General features: G+C 44.3%; 1 protein-coding gene across 8 annotated transcripts in view; it reads right to left on the bottom strand.

The window, feature by feature from the left end:
- The window catches only part of SPDL1 (spindle apparatus coiled-coil protein 1), a 582,388-nt gene that overhangs the window by 506,708 nt on the left and 59,423 nt on the right, over nucleotides 1-16,257 (bottom strand). The gene's annotated exons all lie outside the window — the stretch shown is intronic.

Here is a 16,257-nt window from a genome sequence, read left to right as displayed (position 1 = left end):
CTTTAATTAACATAGTGCAATAAACAAGAAAACGAGCACTCACCATCTGTGCAAAAAGTCTGTCCTTTATTGAGGCTTCATGTTAAAAAAGCAGGATACAGCAGGGAGAACCTGAGGTTCCTATGTCATAGGAACCTCAGGTTCTCCCTGCTGTATCCTGCTGATTGTGCGTCTGACTTTTTTTCTTTAATTAACATAGGATAAGGGGATATCTTTCCCTTCACTGGGGATTCGATCCCTGGGACTTGTGTAGTTGGGTTAGCCATCCTAAACCCCCTCCGCCCCCCCCCCCCACCCCCCCAAGCATGTCCTGGTTTAGAGTATATATATTTGTATGTATCGTTGCCACGTATTGTATATGTATATTTCCTAGTTAAAGTGTAGCATTAATAATGAACTACAAGATGGAGATAGTGAACATAATTTAGGATAGGGACCTAGCAATAGTGTAGATAATTGGGTTATTCCATGTCAAGTGAACCAATGATTTTTACCTCTATATTTTTAATTCTTTTGAGATTTTGCTGTTTGGTAATAGTGTGTCAAAGAATGCAAGATGTGAAGAAAAAAGAAATTCTAGATTTTTTTTAAAATGGATTTTCAAAGTTTGGTGTGAATTTCGGAGTGGCCCGCCTTTACATTTCTCCTCATAACTCAGGCTACAAAAAAAAAAAAAAGAGAGAAACAAAATAAACACCATTCTACTCAGAACTGTATAGGCTTTCACCAGATGGTTGGCAAGCAGTGGGATCAGAGCAGAAGGAATGGAGGACAACGGCCCATCAACATCGGGAACCAGCACCACAGAGTACAAGAACTGGACTTTGGGGAGCCTACAATCAAAGGCTCGTGAAGTAGGAGTCCGTTTTAAAGGACTCTCCAAGGAGCAGCTAATTGAGGCTTTGGAAGGAGTTCGCCTGCAAGATGACGCTGAGGAAGGATCCTCACAGCAAATGGGGGAAAGACTGCAGCCAGAGGTAAATACCCAAAAAAAGTCAGTGGGTTGTGTGGTACGAGGAGGAGTTGGCATTGCTGAGAGAAGAGGCCACCATAGACGATAAGAGGGAGGCCATTCACAGAGCTCAGGAGACGGCATTGCTGGAGAGGCAGATCGCTTTGGAAGCAGCTAGAAGCTCCAGACAGACTGTAACCCCAGCACCCACCATTTGGGATGCATTAAAAGAGGCATAGATGCTCATGAGGAGAACATAATTTTACCTCTATACAAGTCACTAGTTCGACCACACTTAGAATACTGTGCACAGTTCTGGTCTCCGGTGTATAAGAAAAGACATAACTGAACTAGAGCGGGTGCAGAGAAGAGCAACCAAGGTTATTAGAGGACTGGGGGGTCTGCAATACCAAGATAGGTTATTACACTTGGGGCTATTTAGTTTGGAAAAACGAAGACGAAGGGGTGATCTTATTTTAATGTATAAATATATGAGGGGACAGTACAAAGACCTTTCTGATGATCTTTTTAATCATAGACCTGAAACAGGGACAAGGGGGCATCCTCTGCGTTTGGAGGAAAAAAGGTTTAAGCATAATAACAGACGCGGATTCTTTACTGTAAGAGCAGTGAGACTATGGAACTCTCTGCCATATGATGTTGTAATGAGTGATTCATTACTTAAATTTAAGAGGGGACTGGATACCCTTCTGGAAAAGTATAATGTTACAGGGTATATACACTAGATTCCTTGATAGGGCGTTGATCCAGGGAACTAGTCTGATTGCCGTATATAGAGTCGGGAAGGAATTTTATTCCCCAATGTGGAGCTTACTCTTTGCCACATGGGTTTTTTTTGCTTTCCTCTGGATCAACATGTTAGGGCATGTTAGGTTAGGCTATGGGTTGAACTAGATGGACTTATAGTCTTCCTTCAACCTTAATAACTATGTAACTATGTAACTAGAAGATATGTCACAAAAGTATCTGTTAATATTTTACTCATGCGAACGCAAAATTTCAAAACGTATTTCCGTAAAAAAAAGTTTAAATTTAAAAAAAAAAAATTACATGTGCCTGCTGTGCTCCTAGCCACATCTGTACCAAAATACAAGTTAGGATCGTGATGGGATCATATTACAAAAAAAAAAAAAAAACTATTTGGCTATGTGCACACGTCAGGATTCCTTGCAGAAATTTCCTGAACAAAACAGGACATTTTCTGCAAGAAATCCGCATGCGTTTTTTTCTCGCTTTTTTTTTTCCTGAGGATTTTTTGCGTTTTTTTCCAGAGGTTCCCAATGCAATAATAGTGCGAAATCCGTAAAAAAATCTGCAAAATTAATGAACATGCTGCGTTTTAACCGTGGAAAAAAACGCAACATTGCCGAATGCATTATAAAACGATGGGATGCATATGTATGCGTTTAACCCCTTCCCGACCTGTGACAGCGTATGCGTCATGAAAGTCGGTGCCAATCCGACCTGTGACGCATATGCTGTGTCACAGAAAGATCGCGTCCCTGCAGATCGGGTGAAAGGGTTAACTCCCATTTCACCCGATCTGCAGGGACAGGGGGAGTGGTAGTTTAGCCCCACCCCTTTGTGGCTACGATCGCTTTGATTGGTTGTTGAAAGTGAAACCGCCAATCAGAGCGATTTGTAATATTTCACCTTAAAAACTGGTGAAATATTACAATCCAGCCATGTCCGATGCTGCAATATCATCGGCCATGGCTGGAAACACTAATGTGCCCCCACCTCACCCCACCGATCGCCCCCCCAGCCCTCCGATCTGTGGTCCGCTCCCCTCCGTCCTGTGCTCCGCTCCCTCGTCCTCCTGTCCGCTCCCCCCGTGCTCCAATCACACCCCCCGTGCAGCGATCCCCCCCCTTGCTCCGATCCATCCCCCCGCACAGCGATCCCCCACCCCGTGCTCCAATCCACCCCATGTTCCGATCCACCCCCCATGCTCCGATCCACCCCACCCCGTGCTCCGACGCCCCCCCCCCCCCCCCCCGTGCCCTGATCTTCCCCCCCCCCCCCCCCCCTTTACTTACCTAGCTTCCCGGGGTCCGTCCGTCTTCTTTCCTGGGCGCCGCCATCTTCCAAAATGGCGCGCGCGGATGTGCAGTGCGCCCGACGAGTCTGGCAGGCAGATTCGTTCCAGAGTGAATTTTGATCACTGAGATATAACCTATCTCAGTGATCAAAATAAAAAAAAATAGTAAATGACCCCCCCCCCCCCCTTCTCACCCCCATAGGTAGGGACAATAAAAAAATAAAGAATTTTTTTTTTCCACTAAGGTTGGGGTAAGAACTAGGGTTAGGGTTAGGGGTAGGGATAGGGTTAGGGGTAGGGTTAGGGGTAAAGTTAGGGGTAGGGTTAGGGGTAGGGGTAGGGTTAGGGTTAGGGTTCGGGATGTGCACACGTATTCTGGTCCTCTGCGGATTTTTCCGCAGAGGATTTGATAAATCCGCAGTGGTAAACCGCTGTGGATTTACCACGGTTTTTCTGCGCATTTCACTGCGGTTTTACAACTGCGATTTTCTATTGGAGCAGTTGTAAAACCGCTGCGGAATCCGCAGAAAGAAGTGACATGCTGCGGAATGTAAACCGCTGCGTTTCCGTGCAGTTTTTCTGCAGCATGTGTACAGCGATTTTTGTTTCCCATAGGTTTACACTGAACTGTAAACTCATGGGAAACTGCTGTGGATCCGCAGCGTGTGCACATACCTTTAGAATTAGGCTATGTGCACACGGTGCGGATTTGGCTGCGGATCCGCAGCGGATTGGCCGCTGCGGATTCGCAGCAGTGTTCCATCAGGTTTACAGTACCATGTAAACCTATGGAAAACCAAATCCGCTGTGCCCATGGTGCGGAAAATACCGCGCGGAAACGCTGCGTTGTATTTTCCGCAGCATGTCAATTCTTTGTGCGGATTCCGCAGCGTTTTACACCTGTTCCTCAATAGGAATCCACAGGTGAAATCCGCACAAAAAACACTGGCAATCCGCGGTAAATCTGCAAGTAAAAAGCAGTGCCTTTTACCCGTGGATTTTTAAAAAATGAAAAATCTCATACGAATCCGCAACGTGGGCACATAGCCTTAGGGTTAGGGTTGGAATTAGGGTTGTGGTTAGGGTTAGGGGTGTGGTTAGGGGTGTGTTGGGGTTAGGGTTGTGATTAGGGTTACGGCTACAGTTGGGATAAGGGTTAGGGGTGTGTTGGAGTTAGAATTGAGGGGTTTCCACTGTTTAGGCACATCAGGGGGTCTCCAAACGCAACATGGCGCCACCATTGATTCCAGCCAATCTTGTATTCAAAAAGTCAAATGGTGCTCCCTCACTTCCGAGCCCCGACGTGTGCCCAAACAGTGGTTTACCCCCACATATGGGGTACCAGCACACTCAGGACAAACTGCGCAACAATTACTGGGGTCCAATTTCTCCCGTTACCCTTGAGAAAATAAAAAATTGCTTGCTAAAACATTTTTGAGGAAAGAAAAATGATTTTTTATTTTCACGGCTCTGCGTTGTAAACGTCTGTGAAGCACTTGGGGGTTCAAAGTGCTCACCACATATCTAGATAATTTCATTTCGGGGTCTAGTTTCCGAAATGGGGTCACTTGTGGAGGGTTTCTACTGTTTAGTCACATCAGGGGCTCTGCAAACGCAACGTGACGCCCGTAGAGCATTCCATCAAAGTCTGTATTTCAAAACGTCACTACTTCACTTCCGAGCCCCGGCAAGTGCCCAAATAGTAGTTTACCCCCACATACGGGGAATCAGCGTACTCAGGAGAAACTGGACAACAACTTTTGGGGTCAAATTTCTCCTGTTACCATTGGCAAAATAGGAAATTCCAGGCTAAAAAATCATTTTTGAGAAAAGAAAAATTATTTTTTATTTTCATGGCTCTGCATTATAAACTTCTGTGAAGCACCTGGGGGTTTAAAGTGCTCAGTATGCATCTAGATAAGTTCCTTTGGGGGGTCTAGTTTCCAAAATGGGGTCACTTGTGGGGGGTTTCTACTGTTTAGGCACACCAGGGGCTCTGCAAACGCAACGTGACGTCCGCAGACCACTCCATCAAAGTCTGCATTTCAAAAGTCACTACTTCCCTTCTGAGCCCCGACGTGTGCCCAAACAGTGGTTTACCCCCACACATGGGGTATCAGCGTACTCAGGAGAAACTGGACAACAACTTTTGGGGTCCAATTTCTCCTGTAACCCTTGGAAAAATAAAAAATACTGGGCTAAAAAATTATTTTTGAGGAAAGAAAACGTATTATTTTCACGGCTCTGCATTATAAACTTCTGTGAAGCACCTGGGGGTTTAAAGTGCTCAGTATGCATCTAGATAAGTTCCTTTGGGGGTCTAGTTTCCAAAATGGGGTCACTTGTGGGGGAGCTCCAATGCATAGGCACACAGTGGCTCTCCAAACGAGACATGGTGTCCGCTAACAATTGGAGCTAATTTTCCATTCAAAAAGTCAAAAGGCGCGCCTTCCCTTCCGAGCCCTGCCGTGTGCCCAAACAGTGGTTTACCCCCACATATGAGGTATCGGCGTACTCGGGAGAAATTGCTGAACAAATTTTAGGATCCATTTTATCCTATTGCCCATGTGAAAATGAAAAAATTGAGGCGAAAAGAAATTTTTTGTGAAAAAAAAGTACTTTTTCATTTTTACGGATCAATTTGTGAAGCACCTGGGGGTTTAAAGGGCTCAGTATACATCTAGATAAGTTCCTTTGGGGGTCTAGTTTCCAAAATGGGGTCACTTGTGGGGGAGCTCCAGTTTTTAGGCACACGGGGGCTCTCCAAATGTGACATGGTGTCTGCTAAAAAGTGCAGCCAATTTTTCATTCAAAAAGTCAAATGGCGCTCCTTCCCTTCCAAGCCCTGCCGTGCGCCCAAACAGTGGTTTACCCCCACATATGAGGTATCAGCGTACTCAGGGCAAATTGGACAACAACGTTCCTTTTACCATTGGGAAAATAAAAAAATTCTTGCTGAAAAATCATTTTTGTGACTAAAAAGTTAAATGTTCATTTTTTCCTTCCATGTTGCTTCTGCTGCTGTGAAGCACCTGAAGGGTTATTAAACTTCTTCAATGTGGTTTTGTGCACCTTGAGGGGTGCAGTTTTTAGAATGGTGTCACTTTTGGGTATTTTCAGCCATATAGACCCCTCAAACTGACTTCAAATGTGAGGTGGTCCCTAAAAAAAATGGTTTTGTAAATTTCGTTGTAAAAATGAGAAATCGCTGGTCAAATTTTAACTTCCTAGCAAAAAAAAATTTTGTTTAAAAAATTGTGCTGATGTAAAGTAGATGTGTGGGAAATGTTATTTATTAACTATTTTGTGTCACATAACTCTCTGGTTTAACAGAATAAAAATTCAAAATGTGAAAATTGCGAAATTTTCAAAATTTTTGCCAAATTTCCGTTTTTATCACAAATAAACGCAGAATTTATTGACCTAAATTTACCACTAACATGAAGCTCAATATGTCACGAAAATACAATCTCAGAACCGCTAGGATCCATTGAAGCGTTCCTGAGTTATTACCTCATAAAGGGACACTGGTCAGAATTGCAAAAAACGGCAAGGTCTTTAAGGTCAAAATAGGCTGGGTCATGAAGGGGTTAAGCGCTTTTATAGCAGGAAAAAAAATGCAAAAAAAAATCGCTAACATGTGCACACAGCCTTACAGTGTCAATTTGAAAATCTTGAAATCAGATCTGTTCAGCCTGTGGTCTAAAATTATGGGGTCTATATGTACCAAATAATCCATGATTTTTAGATATTACTGTATTTTATTATGTTACAGCTTAGAAGCAGGAGAGGACAGAGGAGAAAGCTTTGTTAGGGCTCAACCTGAGAATGAACAGGGGTAGACAGTGAATGCAGAGCAGATGACAGGCCAGCAGCTTGAGCCTCCAGAGGCCACGTTCACACCAAATCTTATCACCCAGGCAATTTTTCAAATGGAGTGAGAAAAATATTCTCAACATCCAGTTCATGTATTGTACAAACCAGAACTACGAAGAGAGTTTGTTAAAACATTGGTTACAGGATACAGAACCAATCAAAAGGTCTCAGCAATACCACAACTTCATTCCATGTAGTGAAACCGAAATAAAACCAAGGACTTTTTCCATTCAGCAAAGACAGTGAAGTCCATGAAGCGGTAGAAGGAGGCACAAGATTGGCAATTGATGGCATTACTGGTTATGTGACCTGTGAATATGATTGGCGCTGGTGGCTGTCTACTGTAAGTCTCTAAAGATTGTGAAAATGAAGAAGTAGAATTGACTTTTTTTTTGCATCCTTCTGGTCCAGCGCAATCCTTTGTGTATCCAAGAAAACCAGACATATTAAAAGTTAGCAAAAATCAGATAACTCAGATGGAGCTGACCACCATGACAGGCCGTCAATACTCTGACACAAAAGGAAATGGCCAAGATTACATTTCACCCACTAGAAGGGACAAATTGATGACAAGAGGCCAGTTTAAAAACGTACTATTAATTGTTTCATTAGTTCATATTTTATAGAACGAGGATTTAACTACTGGACTGTTCTCCTTAAACACTTCATAAATGACTTGTTTAGTGATATAATAGAAAAATGATAATTACTTACGGGTAATTTGATTTTCCAGATCCATGACAGCACCGGTACATGAGAGATGGTCCCGCCCCCAAGAACAGGAAACCTGCAGAGGAGATAAAAGATGGGGGCGGCACCTCTCTCCTTAGTTTGTTTACAGAGAATGTAAGGTAACCGCTTTGTTAGTCTTAGGCCTATATTAATATCTTAAGACTATTTATTGTTATATTACGTGGTGTATATATATATATATATATTTTTTTTGTGAATCACACAACCATCACCAAGATAGGGTGGGAATTAGAGCGGTGCTGTCATGGATCTGGAAAATCAAATTACCCGTAAGTAATTATCATTTTTTCCCTTCCCCATGACAGCACCGGTACATGAGAGGAAGAAATAGAAAGGACCTCTAGGGTGGGATAACGGCAGATAGCACTTTTCTCCCGAAGGCGAGATTTGATAGCCCCAGATTTAATCTATAATGGCGGAAGAAAGTAGAAGGTGAAGACCATACTGCTGCATTACAAATTTGCTCTATAGACGCATTTGCCCTTTCTGCCCAAGATGTGGAAATAGCCCTAGTAGAGTGGGCCGTAACACCAGGTGGAGGGACCTGCCCCGAAGAGGAATAGGAAAGTGATATAGCCATACGGAGCAACCGTGCAATGGTTAATTTTGTGACCTTTTTTCCCCTGTTTGCCCCCTGGAAGGAGACAAAAAGGGCTGAAGACTGTCGCCATTGATTTGTTACTTCTATATATTGAAGTAGGCAACACCTGACGTCCAAGCAATGGAAGGTTTCTTCTCCCTGGGATTTCGGGTTAGCACAAAATGAGGGCAAAACTATCTCCTGGTCCCTGTGGAATTTTGAGTTGACCTTTGGCAAAAAGGCCGGATCAGATTTTATGATTACCATATCCTCCAAAATTGTAGTGTAAGGAGGGTCTATAGATATAGCCTGGAGCTCACTAATGCGTCTGGCTGAGGTAAGGGCAATCAGGAGAACAGTTTTTAAAGTTAGCGCTTTTACTGATATGGAGGAAAGAGGCTCGAATGGAGAGGTGGTTAAAGCATTTAAAACTAAATTTAGATCCCAGGGAGCGACCTTTGGATGAGGTTTGAATGGTCTGGCTGTAAAGGAGGTCCGAATGAACCTACACACCCAGGGGTGATCAGCCAATTTTTGGTCAAATAAAGCGCCAAGCGCCGAGACTTGCACTTTTAGGGTACTGGTAGATAATCCTCTCTCCAGACCCTTTTGGAGAAATTCTAGGATTTCTGATATTGGAACTTTCTGAACGGTATTTGTTATACTTCGGCCTGAAAATTCTAAAAAATTTTCCCCATACTTTTTGATATTTATCCGCTGTGATCTTCTTTCTGCTGGACATCAGAGTGGTAACTAACGGGTCCAAGAATCCCTTCGCTAACAGCAGTCCCCTCTCAAGTTCCAAGCAGTGAGGTGTAGACTGTGTACTTGAGGATGTGTTACTGGACCCTGGTGTAGCAGGTCTGGAACATCTGGAAGGATCCATGGGTCCGAGATGGACATATGTCTGAGCCAAGTGAACCAAGCTCTCTTTGGCCAGAAGGGTGCGATCAAGATTATGCGTGCTTTCTCTTCTCGGATCTTCTTCAGGACTGTAGGGATTAATGGAATTGGGGGGGGGGGGGGGGAACGCGTAGGCTAGTTGGAACCTCCATTGGTGTAGTAACGCATCTGCCCCCTCCGGGTTCTCTTTCGGGATCAGAGAGTAGAATCTTTCTACCTTTCGGTTTTGCTTTGTGGAAAAAAAGATCCACTTGAGGAAGCCCCCAGATGGCACATTTTTCTCAAAAAAATTTTTTGATTTAGAGGCCACTCGCCCTGGTGCAGCACGTGACGACTCAAAGTCTGCAACAAGGTTGTCCGACCCCTTTAAGTGTGTACTTGTAAGGGATAAAAGATGGTTTTCGGCCCAACAAAATAGCCTTCTTGCTTCTTCCATTAGGGGACTCGATCTTGTTCCTCCCTGTCGGTTTATGTGCTGTTGTCGGATAATACTACCAGATGTTTTCCCTTGATTTCCTCTTCCGTTTGAAGAATCGCTTGCCTTACCGCTGTTAATTCCTTCAGGTTTGAGGAGGCCAATTGCATTTGTGGATCCCATAGACCCTGTAGGACCTGACCTGATAGGTGTGCACCCCAACCTAACGGGCTCGCATCCGTAGTCAGTACCACCGGGTTTTTGATTGACCATGGGACCCCTTTTTTTAATTTTTCGGAATTTAGCCACCAGTTTAGAGAGAGTCCAGCACATGTTGTGGCAATACGATTTTCCGATTTAAGTTGTAGGGTGTTTTTGTTTGTTCTGACAGAATCTGCCACTGTAGGTCCCTTGAATACAGTTGTGCCCATTGGACCGCCGAAATTGTTGCTGTCAGCATACCTAAGAGGGACATGGCTTCCCTTATCGAGACAGATTGGGCCGCTTGCATTTGTCTTATTCGCTGTTTTATGGTTTCGATCTTTCTGTCTGGAAGAACACAGTCTTGTCTGACTGAATTTAATTGAATCCCCAGAAACTCCAGCATCTGGACCGGAACCATTCTTGACTTCTTTAAGTTTATTATCCACCCCAGCGTGGTCAGTAACTCTCGCACCCTCGCAACTGCCTTCGTACAATCTTCTTGACTGTCCGCTATAAGGAGGAAATCGTCCAAATAGGGCACTAGTAGAATATTTTCTCTCCTCACGAAGGATGCTATTTCTGAAATTATCTTCGTAAAGATACGAGGAGCCACTGATACCCCGAAGGGGAGACATTGGTATTGTAGATGGGTGAAGACCTGACCCAGCTGCACTACCAACCTTAGATATTATTGATGCTTGATGCTGATTGGTACATGGTAGTAGGCATCTGTAAGGTCTATGACTGCCATGTAGCATCCTGGATACAGCAGTTTTACTGCCGTTTTCAGAGTCTCAATCTTGAATTTTTCTACTCGGATGAACTTGTTTAGCTCTTTTAAGTTGAAGATTGTTCTCAACGACCCATCCGGTTTTGGTGTGAGGAATAGGGTGCTGTAAAACCCCTTCCCTACTTCTTGTGGAGGTACTCTTACCAGGACTTTTTTGTCTAGGAGAAGATGAATTTCTTTTTCTAGTACGATCTAGTTCTTTTTGGCCACACGAGTAACTTTTATTCGGTGAGGAGGTAGGGAGACAAAGTTTAATCGTAGGCCGTCGGATAACAGGTTTATTATCCATTGAGATGGCTGTAAGCTTACCCACTGATGGACAAAAAACCGTAGCCTTCCTCCCACCTGGAATATGGCGTCATTGTTTAGGGTCTGGTTTTGGCGGCTTACTGAATAGGAACCCTCTCTCTTTCCTGTCTCCCCAGGCTTTCCCTTGCGTGGCTCTATCTGATGGGCGACCCCGGCCTGCTTTACCTGATCCCCGAAAGGACCGACGATTGTCATACCAACAGGGTTTAAAGAAGGGAGGTGGAGGGAAATGTTTTTTCTTATCCGCCGCTTTCTCTAGAATTTCATCTAACGCCTTCCCGAATAAATTTTGCCCCTCACAAGGTACGGCACAGAGCTTCACTTTTGACTGGAAGTCAGCATTCCAGTTTTTTAACCAGAACACTCTCCTGCCTGAATTAGCGAGGGCACTTGCCCGGGCAGAAAATCGAACTGAATCAATGGCAGAATCTGCCAGGAACCCCGCTGCATTTTGTAGTGAAGGGATGACCTCTAGAAGTCTGTCTCTTGGACATTTGTCCGTTATCTGGTCGCTTAATTCATCTAGCCATCTAACCATGGCACGGGCAGTGCAGGTAGCCGCTACCCCTGGTTTGAACGCCCAAGTTGAAGCTTCCCAGGCTGATTTTAGAAAGGCATCTGCCTTTTTATCTAGGGGGTCTTTTAGGGTCTTTTATCTTCAAAAGGAAGCGCTATGCCCCTGGAGGTACTCGCAATAGCTGCGTCCAGCTTAGGTGCTTTTTCCGATTTCTCACAAATTTCCTCATCAAAGGAATATTTGCGTTTAAGGGCCTGGGGAACCGAAATCTTTTTGTTCGTTTTTTTTCCATTCCTTCTTTACAAGTTTTAATATATTATCATGGAAAGGAAAAACTCTCCAATTCTTCCCTTCCAAATTACTTAACATGGAGTCCTGGACCGTTTGTTTTTCCTTTGGTGTCTCCACCCCCAAGGTGGATCTAACCAGCTTCAATAATTTCCCCACATCTTCTGATAACACATATGGCCGACCACACTCTTCATCCGAAAAGTCCAGGTCCGAGTCCTCCTCGGGCGGAAGCTCTCCTGGTTCACCCTCAGATTCTATATCAGATGTTTGGGCAGGGGTAGAAGGCGGATTTACGGAGCTCTGCAACCCATGCTGTCTTAATTGCTCCTTTACAGTGCTTTGCACTTCGTCTCTAACGATAGCCTTTATATTCTGAAGAAATGATGACTCTTCAGTTACGGTTTTTTCTATACATGAGCGGCATATTCGCTTCTCATATGTCTTGGGAACGCTTTTATCACAAAGTGCACACACGTTATTCTTTTGCTTCGAGGTAACTTTCTTTCCCTGCATACATATACAGAAAACACAGTGTTACTGACATGGTTTGCCTTACAAAGGCACTCACCCACCGGACCCTCAGTACCACGACAGGCTGTGGGTTTTCTGCTGGGATCGCTGATTCCACAGGATCTGCCATCTTGCAGGAGGCTGTTACCGGCTTCTGCTTGCCGCCTTGCAGTTTAAATATTGGTGGGCAGGAAGCGGTGTGTGCGTCCCTGAACTTCCTTCCCCCTGGGGAGTGTCAGCACACCTCTTCTCCGGCGTGTGGAGTCACTTCCGGTTCACAAACCGGAAGTTCTCCCATTCACTAGGCGCCAGCATCGTGATGGGAACGCCTCTTGCCGCTTTAGTCTCCTTCCCCGGCCCAGCCTCCGGCCAGGAGCGGACACCGGGGAGTCCGCAGTAGGGAAGGACGCCCTCGCAGCTCCAGGTATGGGGGCGACGCGCGCACGCCGCCGCTCCCACCGCGGACCTCGGTTCGTGACCGGACAGCAAAGGGAGATCCCCTCCCCATGCAGCACCGCAGGTTCCCCGCAAGAACAGGAAACCAAATTGAGGAGAGAGGTGCCGCCCCCATCTTTTATCTCCTCTGCAGGTTTCCTGTTCTTGGGGGCGGGACCATCTCTCATGTGTCGGTGCTGTCATGGGGAAAGGAAAAAAAAATTGTTAAATTTATAAATAGGTGGTAAAAATATTGGTTCTTTTTATCTTGTTTTTAACATATATAATTAGGATGAGACTATTTAGAAAATCACATTTGAGGATATTATCACCTTTTTTCTTTGGGTTTGTCTTAGGCATTCAGGTTGAAAATGCTGAGCAAGTTGTGTTATGATGATTAAGGCTACTTTCACACTTGCGTCGGTACGGGCCCGTCGTACGGTCTGAAAGAAATGCACAACGGGAGCAGCAGGTGCAGTTTTTCAACCCATCCGCTGACCCATTGTAATGTCCGGGGAGTAGGGGGCGGAGTTTCGGCCGCTCATGCGACGCACAAAAAATGTTACATGTAACTTTTTTTTGTTCCGAGGGTCCGCCAAAACACGACGCATCCGTCGCACGACGGATGCGACGTGTGGCCATACGTCGCTAATGCAAGTCTATGGAGAAAAAGACGCATCCTACGGGCATATTTGCAGGATGCGTTTTTTCTCCAAAACGACGCATTGCGACGAACGCCAAACAACGCTAGTGTGAAAGTAGCCTAAAATGTATCTATTCTGGCACTTTGGTATTTGTTTTTCGTGTTTCTTTATTGTTGCATATAAAATGTTGAGTTCAATAAGTTGTAATTTGAAAAGAAAAAGAAGAAACTCACACAAACATAAAATCAAATGATTCAAGGCTTAAAAAAAAAATATAGCCAAACAAAAAACAAGTGTGGGATTTCACCTTTTTTTTGCAATTTCACCACAATTGGAATTTTTTTTTCCCCGTTTTCTAGTACACGACATGGTAAAACCAATGATATCGTTCAAAAGTACAACTCGTCCCGCAAAAAATACCGTATATACTCGAGTATAAGCCGAGAATTTCAGCCCATGTTTTTAGGCTGAAATTGCCCCTCTCGGCTTATACTCGAGTCATACCCAGGGGTCGGCAGGGGAGGGGGAGCAGCAGCTGTCTAATTATACTCACCTGCTGCTGGCGCGGTCCCTGGACGTCCCTGGTTCTCCGGGTGCCGGCAACTTCTTCCTGTAGTGAGCGGTCACATGGTACCACTCATTACAGTAATGAATATGGACCCGACTCCACTCCTATAGGGGTGGAGCTGCATATTAGTTACTGTAATCAGCGGTACCATGTGACCGCTCACTATAGGAAGAAGCTGCCGGCGCCAGAGAACCAGGGACTGCACAGCTCCAGGAGCAGGTGAGTATGATGCAGTGCGCGATATTCACCTGCTCCCCGTTCCACCGACGGCCGCCGCTGCGTCTTCCCCATCCTCTGCAGTGACGTTCAGGTCAAAGGGTGCGGTGACGCGATTAGTGTGCACACCGCCCTCTGCCTGAACGTCAGTGCAGAAGACAGTGGCGGCCGTCGGTGGAACGTGGACCGGTGAATACAGCAAGTGCCGGGGGCCTGAGAGGTTAGTATGTCATTTTTTTATTTTTTTTTTTTTAATCGCAGCAACAGCATATAGGGGAAATGTCTGTATGGAGCATCTTATGGGACCATGTGCAGCATTATATGGGGGCAAATGTCTGTATGGGGCCATGTGCAGCATTATATGGGGCCAATATCTGTATGGGGCCATGTGCAGCATTATATGGGGCAAAATATCTGTATGAAGCATCTTATGGGGCCATAATGCATCATCATATCGGGCAAATATCTATGGAGCATCTTATGGCGTCATAATCAGCATTTGTGGAGCATTGTGCGGGGCAAATGTGTCTATGGAGCATCTTATAGGGCCATTATTGACCTTTGTGCAGCATTATATGGTGCATATTTTAATATGGAGCATCTTATGTGGCCCATCATGAACTGTATGGAGCATTATATTGGGCGTATTTTGTATGGAGCATCTTATGGGGCCATCATGAACTGTATGGAGCATTATATGGGGCTTCTGATTCAATATGGATATTCAAAAACACTTAACCCCTTCATGACCCATCCTATTTTGACCTTAATGACCTGGCCGTTTTTTGCAATTCTGACCAGTGTCCCTTTATGAGGTAATAACTCAGGAACGCTTCAACGGATCCTAGCGGTTCTGAGACTGTTTTTTCGTGACATATTGGGCTTCATGTTAGTGGTAAATTTAGGTCAATAAATTCTGCGTTTATTTGTGATAAAAAAAACGGATATTTGGCGAAAATTTTTGAAAATTTCGCAATTTTCACATTTTGAATTTTTATTCTGTTAAACCAGAGAGTTATGTGACCCAAAATAGTTAATAAATAACATTTCCCACATGTATGCTTTACATAAGCACAATTTTGGAAACAAAATTTTTTTTTGCTAGGAAGTTATAAGGGTTAAAATTTGACCAGCGATTTCTCATTTTTACAACGAAATTTACAAAACCTTTTTTTTTTTTAGGGACCACCTCACATTTGAAGTCAGTTTGAGGGGTCTATATGGCTGAAAATAGTGCTCAAGGTGCTCAAAACCACATTCAAGAAGTTTAATAACCCTTCAGGTGCTTCACAGCAGCAGAAGCAACATGGAAGGAAAAAATGAACATTTAACTTTTTAGTCACAAAAATGATCTTTTAGCAACAATTTTTTTATTTTCCCAAGGGTAAAAGGAGAAACTGAACCACGAAAGTTGTTGTCCAATTTGTCCTGAGTACGCTGATACCTCATATGTGGGGGTAAACCACTGTTTGGGCGCACGGCAGGGCTTGGAAGGGAAGGAGCGCCATTTGACTTTTTGAATGAAAAATTGGCTCCACTCTTTACCGGACACCATGTCACGTTTGGAGAGCCCCCGTGTGCCTAAAAATTGAAGCTTCCCCACAAGTGACCCCATTTTGGAAACTAGACGCCCCAAGGAACTTATCTAGATGCATAGTGAGCACTTTAAACCCCCAGGTGATTCACAAATTGATCCGTAAAAATTAAAAAGTACTTTTTTTTTTTCCCCACAAAAAAAAAAAAAATGTTTTCGCCTCAATTTTTCCATTTTCACATGGGCAGCAGGATAAAATGGATCCTAAAATTTGTTGGGCAATTTCTCCTGAGTACACCGATACATGTGGGGGTAAACCACTGTTTGGGCACATGGTAAGGCTCGGAAGGGAAGGAGCGCCATTTGACTTTTTGAATGAAAAATTATCTCCATCGTTAGCGGACACCATGTCACGTTTGGAGAGCCCCTGGTGTGCCTAAACATTGGAGCTCCCCCACAAGTGACCCCATTTTCGAAACTAGACCCCCCCAAGGAACTTATCTAGATGCATATTGAGCACTTTAAACCCCCAGGTGCTTCACAGAAGTTTATAACGCAGAGCCATGAAAATAAAAAATAATTTTTCTTTCCTCAAAAATGATTTTTTAGCCTGGAATTTCCTATTTTGCCAAGGGTAATAGGAGAAATTGGACCACAAATGATGCTGTCCAGTTTGTCCTGAGTACGCTGATACCCCA

The sequence above is a fragment of the Ranitomeya imitator genome, chromosome 4 (assembly GCF_032444005.1).
Source record: "Ranitomeya imitator isolate aRanImi1 chromosome 4, aRanImi1.pri, whole genome shotgun sequence".
Taxonomy (NCBI): domain Eukaryota; kingdom Metazoa; phylum Chordata; class Amphibia; order Anura; family Dendrobatidae; genus Ranitomeya; species Ranitomeya imitator.
The sequence above is the reverse complement of the archived record's forward strand: the minus strand, read 5'-3'. Positions and strand labels throughout refer to the sequence as shown.